At 35.6% G+C, this 6,707-nt stretch overlaps 1 pseudogene; it reads right to left on the bottom strand.

The window, feature by feature from the left end:
• Window positions 1-240: 240 nt before the first annotated feature.
• LOC149250587 (putative mannitol dehydrogenase) lies at window positions 241-6,284 on the bottom strand (annotated as a pseudogene).
• Between the last annotated feature and the right edge of the window lie 423 nt (window positions 6,285-6,707).

Below are 6,707 nucleotides of genomic sequence, written 5' to 3'. Positions count from 1 at the left end.
AGATTGAATGTTTGAATCTTTAGAAAATCAAATGATTTACAAAAATGAATGAATTTTCAAATATTTAAAATGGAAATTTATGATAGTGGAGATATGACCTTTGATACTATATACATTTCATACTCTTTACAGCGTATTATTTGAAGGAATATTATATTTAGTTTTGAATTGATTAGGATAAATAAATTTTATATTATTTAAAAATCTAAAGGTGTAAATAATCTTTTAAATGGTAACATATCATCCATTGCGGATATTTGGTATGAGACCAGGAGGTGGTGGCAAGCCAGAAAGTGGGATCAATTTAAGCCCATAAGAAACTAAACCTGCAAAATATGGGACGATGGAATTATCCTGGCCTCAAAATTGCAGAAAGAAAAACTCCCTATCATTTGGGTGAAAATTGTGCCTAAGAATAACTGGAGAAAAATAATATTGTGCCTAATATTATCAAGGCGAACACATGTGAGTTGATAGTCAATGGAAAGGTCCAATGCAGCAATCACCTGGGTAAATAAATGTAAAATCAACAAAAACCACCACAATAAGCTGGATTCTTTAGGACATTGCATCTCGTGAAGCCCACATCGCTCCATAGTATGTTGCAGCATTCAGGTCTTTGTGATCAAATTCGTAATTAAAATGGCGTAATTGATGAAGAGATTTGAAGACTAAATGCATGGCTTTCCTTGTATAATTTGAATAGATGCAAAGAAGGAAATGCGAACCTTCACACTGTGGCATGTTCCAAAGGGTAATGGGCAAATGCTTTAGCTCAAGAAACAAAAGGGAGTTTGAAACATAATATTCCAAAACCGTTAAGAGTTATTAAATGCCAAACATGAAAAAAAAACACCTCCCAACTCAAAAAGGTCATGAACAAGTATGGCAATTTATTCCTTCCCAAAGAACCGTCTCTGAAATCCTTCAGAACCAGAAATGAAGATTCAAGCAACGGAAGTGTCTTTCTACCCGAAATGTAAACAAAATTGACCTCAGCTATCCTCCACCGTACTATAACTAAACTAAAATGAAATTGAATCAAATGTTTTGTGCAATCTCACCCATGTTGGAAAACTATTAGGAAGTCGTTGAAGACGCAAAAGGAAATTAACTGCACAGAAAGTCAAAGTCTAGCAAGCGTCCATCACTTTTGGCATCAGCTCAAAAATCCGCTCAGAATTCCTGCATGCAGCACAAGGCTTCTTAGGTCTTTATATTTAACTTCTGATACATACAAGGAATCTAGAAACCCTGCAAGTAAAACAACCGAGAACTCTGGACTTCACAATCCTCCGTGAACCTGCGTACTGGTTTTCCTGGGAAAACACTCCAAATAACACTTAAAACCATGATGAACTTGCTTCTTTCAATAGATAAGAGTAGTGGCGCAACTTTCAAGCCACGTTATTGCATAAACCAACCGCCCACGAACGCAACATCATGGCATAAAACAACAACCCACGTAGTGACTTAACTTTAAAGCCATATCATTCCATAAACAACGCATATCATTCCATAAACAATGCAGGATAATTAAATCATGTAACAGATGTCAAATCTGGCAAAAAATAGACGAAAATGCAAAGGGAACTGATTCGAAAGAAAGGGTATCAACTTCTCATTGTCCCAAAAGTACAAAGGGAGGCTTATATACTTATGAAGTTAGGAATTGTTGAATTTCTAAGAATGATTAAAAAGTAAAAGTATTTTTCAAAAACATATTAAAAATTGAAAATAATGAATATTGGAAACCATATAACATCTACAGTCTAAATTATTATTATTATATATATATATTAAAATCTCAATTGTATTGTCACTTTGGGTATTGGTTAACTTTTACACAAACATATGCTTCCACAATTGTAACTCTTCTCCAACATTGATTCATTTTCTTCGTGAAACCTGCCACATTAGTGCAGTCTAATAGGAAATATTGTAAAAAAAGGTTGAGAAATCTTTCTTTATATATAAATATATATTTTTAAAATGTTTTGAATTGATTTAAAAATGAGCAGTTTGTATCAAATCTAGCTTGTCCCAAGTAAGATACAATTTTGATATTTCATTTACTTAATTATTCATAAATCTTTTTAATATTTCTACTCGTTATTTGTTCACAATGGACAGTGCAGATCATTGTTGCTGTGAACTTTGCATGGTCTTTCCATAAATTTGACCGCACCAAAAATGGGATCCATAGATTTAGAGAAGCCCACTCTTGAATAAACTCCATTTCTAATTTTTCATTTTTTAATTCTGGTAGTGACATGTAGCATATTTCCTTCAGGTTGGCATCTCCTCACATATCACCTTAAGAGGGATTGATAGAGTCGGAAGTTCAACAATTGTTTTTGTGGAATTCTGAATTAGGCTCTTAAATATATTAAATTATAATTTTTATAAACCACTGCCATTGTACATAATTGAATTAAATGTAAACTTTATAAACCACATACATGTTATTAGTAAGTAATCTTAAAAGTAACATGTTAAGAGTGACATGGTTCATAAAATGACTTAATGCAATGTAAAAACAAATTATTAATGTTTAAAACACTGGTGAATCCATATCCAAATTTAAATTTGAAATTTGGTAACTTATACACACACACATCAACCGGATTTAGCTCAGGTGGTTGGCATAAATGTTGATAACAAGTTAGTAAGTAATCTTAAAAGTAACATGTTAAGAGTGACATGGTTCATAAAATGACTTAATGTAATGTAAAAACAAATTATTGATGTTTAAAACACCGGTGGATCTATATCCAAATTTAAATGTGAAATCTGTGTAACTTATACACACACACACATCAACCAGATTTAGCTCAGGTGTTTGGAATAAATGTTGTTAACTTGTTATCGCCCCCAAATAGGTTCAATCCCTCCATGTGATGTATTGAGTTCATAATGGATATTTTTTGTAATGGCTTCTAGCCTTAATATATGAGCAATCCTCTAAGGACCGAAACATTTATATTCCTCATATGGAATATAAAGAGATTTCTTATGGAAAAAAATATTTTCCTCTTCACTCTTCAACCAGCAAACAAGCAATTCAAAATTAGTGATGAAAGGAATATCTTTCTTTTTATTTTTACATGATCATTAACCAAATAAGAACAACATGAGTAAACAAATATCTATTACAAAATAAATTCAACAATAGAATTGAAAGAAACGTTATTGTAGGAGGTCCTGTTTCACCTAGCAGTCCAGCATCTTCCAGCTTTCATAACAACAACTCCTATTCCAAGCAAATGTGGGGAACAAGAGGACTATGCTATTGCCCTAATTCCCTTGCACCTTCATTTAAAAAAATTACATCTTCCTTCATATATATATATATATATAACTACATCTTCCTACATTTAATTCTTAAAATATATAATAAATTTAACAAAATTAACTCATCTAAAAACATAAAATAACTACTAAATTAACTAATCCATAAATGTAAAATAACTACAAATTAACAACGAAATTTTCTCATTGATGTTGGGAATCGGTGAAATCATGTTCACAATGTTTGGTACAAACCAAAGAGATAGTTGAGTTGGTGTTAGTTATCTTGCATAGAGCAGTCACTCATTTGAATCCAAAGGTTATAAAGCTATTTGTTAAATATTTTCAAAGTTTCATGATATCATTGTTGTAATACTTAAAAAGAAATTATTGGTCTTATACAAAAAGAAATTATTGGTCTTATACAAAAAGAAATTTATATGCGTAGGTATACATAAATGAGTCAATCACAGATAATGAATGGTGTGCCTTACAATTGCAACCATGATTGTGCCCTCGTTGGGAATTTTGAATGGCTCCCTCTACCAAATCTAATATCCTTTCTACCTTACTATCTGCTTCATCATATTTACTTAAATCAGCATCACTATTGTACAAGAACAGTCCTTGCCTTGGGTGGTTTCTCATCAACGAAGACAGAAAGGAAGGAGCGTTGTGGGTTTGGGCATGGGAAGTTCCATGAAAATCCACTGCATTACCATCCAGAGTATTGAGGTCTCTGGCATCACCATCATCATCAAAAGGGGCAGGCATGCTTAGGTCCAATAGTTCCACTCTTGCAGGCAGTTGTTGTAGCTTAGGGGTCTCCTTGTTGCCATAACTAGTAATTATAGTATCTGAAGCTCCGCTACCCCAATGGCGTCTCTTTTGACCACCCAAAGCCTTACCTAAAGAAAAACCATTTTTACAGATTGAGCATTCATTGATCCTTAGAATCTTCTTACCTAAAATAGCAGTAGACTCAATTGTCCTCGTTCCATCTTTGGCTTTGGCACCAGAAACCTTAGTCCTCTCCTTTGCAAGAGACTTGTGGAAATTTCCAGGTAGCTGAGAGCCCAATCCAGTACTGAGCTCGTTAGCTATGTCTTCTTCTAGGCTCTCATTCTCATAAATAAATTAATTACACAAAATTAAACTATAACATAATTATGCAAACTTTATTAACCAAATTCTTCAAGCTCTCGGGCATCTATTACATTCTACGAGTTACAGTTCCTAGTTTCTCACATCCTCATTCAGCCATAAACCTACTCTTCTATGAGAGCTAAAAGCTTCTCGCCAGCTATAACACATTTCCTGAGTTTCCTTCACTCCTCCAATCAAACTCCCCACAACAAATCGATGGGCTGCACACACCAAAATTAAAATTAAATCCCAGCTTCCATGTGATTAACACCCAAATTCTTGTTCAAGAAAACAGTAGAGAAATCCAAAATTTAGAGATAGCATATCTGCCTAAGCTGTGGATGCCTTTGACACTCTCAGTTTGATTGAAATATAATTTTTTTCATATCTTTTATCTACAAGACAAAAGGGCACGGAGGACTTACCCATAACAACAGTCGGAGCAGCAAATTGCACAGGCTTTTCTGGCAAACCATCTATGACCAACTTACCATTCACCTTTAGCAAATTAAGGAGGGGCTTCACAGCATGATTAGCAGAGACTGTGTCAATAATATATTCTACAGACTTGACTGCAGCCTGCATCTATTTCTCATCTTTGCTGATGACAAAGTGATCTACTCCTAAAATTTCTCTCACTTCCTTTTCCTTGCTAGGCGATGTACTTATCACCGTCACTTGCAACCCAAAAGCTTTTCCAAATTTGACAGCCATGTGTCCCAAACCGCCAAGCCCCACCACGCCCAGGCTCTTTCCAGGCTCCGTCATCTGGAAATATTTCATGGGGCTGTACACCGTTATTCCCGCACATATAAAATTTGGTGCAGCGGCATCCAATGGAATATTCTTTGGTACCTTCACCACAAAACTACTTACAACCCACAAACCACCCAAATTATTAAAACCCTATTTAACCAATATAAAGAAAAAGTATTAATGCCATTTGTCTCCGGTTTTATATAAAAGAGACAAACCACCCATCTCGGCAAGGCCTGCCGGAACTTGGCGCAATTAAATTTTCCGAGGTTTTGAGTCAATTGGGAGATTCCCGAAACTTGTTGATCCCATTCCAAACATGAACAAGATTATATGGACAGAAAAGGAAGCCTTTTATGGCGAGTTTAGCCCATATGCCCTAAAACAAAAATGGTTGCATGAGTTGGGATAATGATTAATCACCTCTGGTTACAAACCATCAAGTATGAGTAACCTCCAAAAGTGACAGAACCATCAACATCGGTGCTACCATACGTCCAAATGACCACCTCACAATACTGTTCTTGGCCTTTGCTACAAGAATCGCAATGATGGCAACTTCCAACCATACAGGCCACGCCCACACAATCTCCAGAAGAAAAATTCTTCACTTCTGAACCAACTTCAACTACTATACCTACTATTTCATGGTTGCAAAAATAGAATTGCGAGTAAATTAAAATTGAGCATGAACTTCTAGGCATATACTCTTTCTGTCTTGCTATTTGATGTGAAGCAGTGTTGAAGATCATGAAGACATTACCCAGGAACCATTGGGTATTGGGAAGCTTTCCATTCATTACCAATTTTATGTAGATCAGTGTGATAGATTCCGCAGTATACGATCTTGAAAGTAACATCATGCGGCCCAGTTTCTGTTTCAAGGCAATTTAAATGTAAGTTTTTTTGAAATGGGTATCAATAGAAGCAAACAATTTAAATGTAAGTTTTCTGCAAATGGGGATCAATAAAAGCAGTTATGAGAGTAAAGCGAGGAGAAACTTGCGAGTGGAATTGAAGGGCGAGAGAATTCCTGACTCGTCTCTAGCAGCCCATCCTTGAACATTAGGCTGACCTACTTCCTTAACCATCTTCTTTTCTTCACAACACTCATAAATAAATTTGATTCACTTAGAAGGAGCAGCTAAGCAGAGGAATATAAAGAACAGATTTGAGGAGACAACAGGTGTTGGGATGGGTATTTAAAAGGTCAAGTATGGCAGGATATAGCAGGATGACCACTGAATAATCGAGAGCTAAATTCATAGTTAGGCAGCAAGGCAGGTCGTGCACAGTAGAAACCGGAAACATTATTGTAGCAGGTTGTGGAAGGACCCAGAAACATTATTGCAGGGAGTCGTGGAAGAGCAGAAAGTGGAAAGTGGGAGGAGCAGAAATCGGAAAGCGGTTTTGGTGAGGGAGGAATAGTCCGATAACATATGCTAGATGTCAATTAAACCAGATGCTAGTGGGACGCCAGATGTCAATCAGAGAATCAATAGGTAGACGACTAA

Source organism: Pinus tabuliformis, chromosome 7 (genome assembly GCF_031772625.1).
Source record: "Pinus tabuliformis cultivar Carrire ecotype Pingquan chromosome 7, CPIR1, whole genome shotgun sequence".
NCBI lineage: Eukaryota > Viridiplantae > Streptophyta > Pinopsida > Pinales > Pinaceae > Pinus > Pinus tabuliformis.
This window is presented reverse-complemented; position numbering and strand designations above follow the sequence as displayed.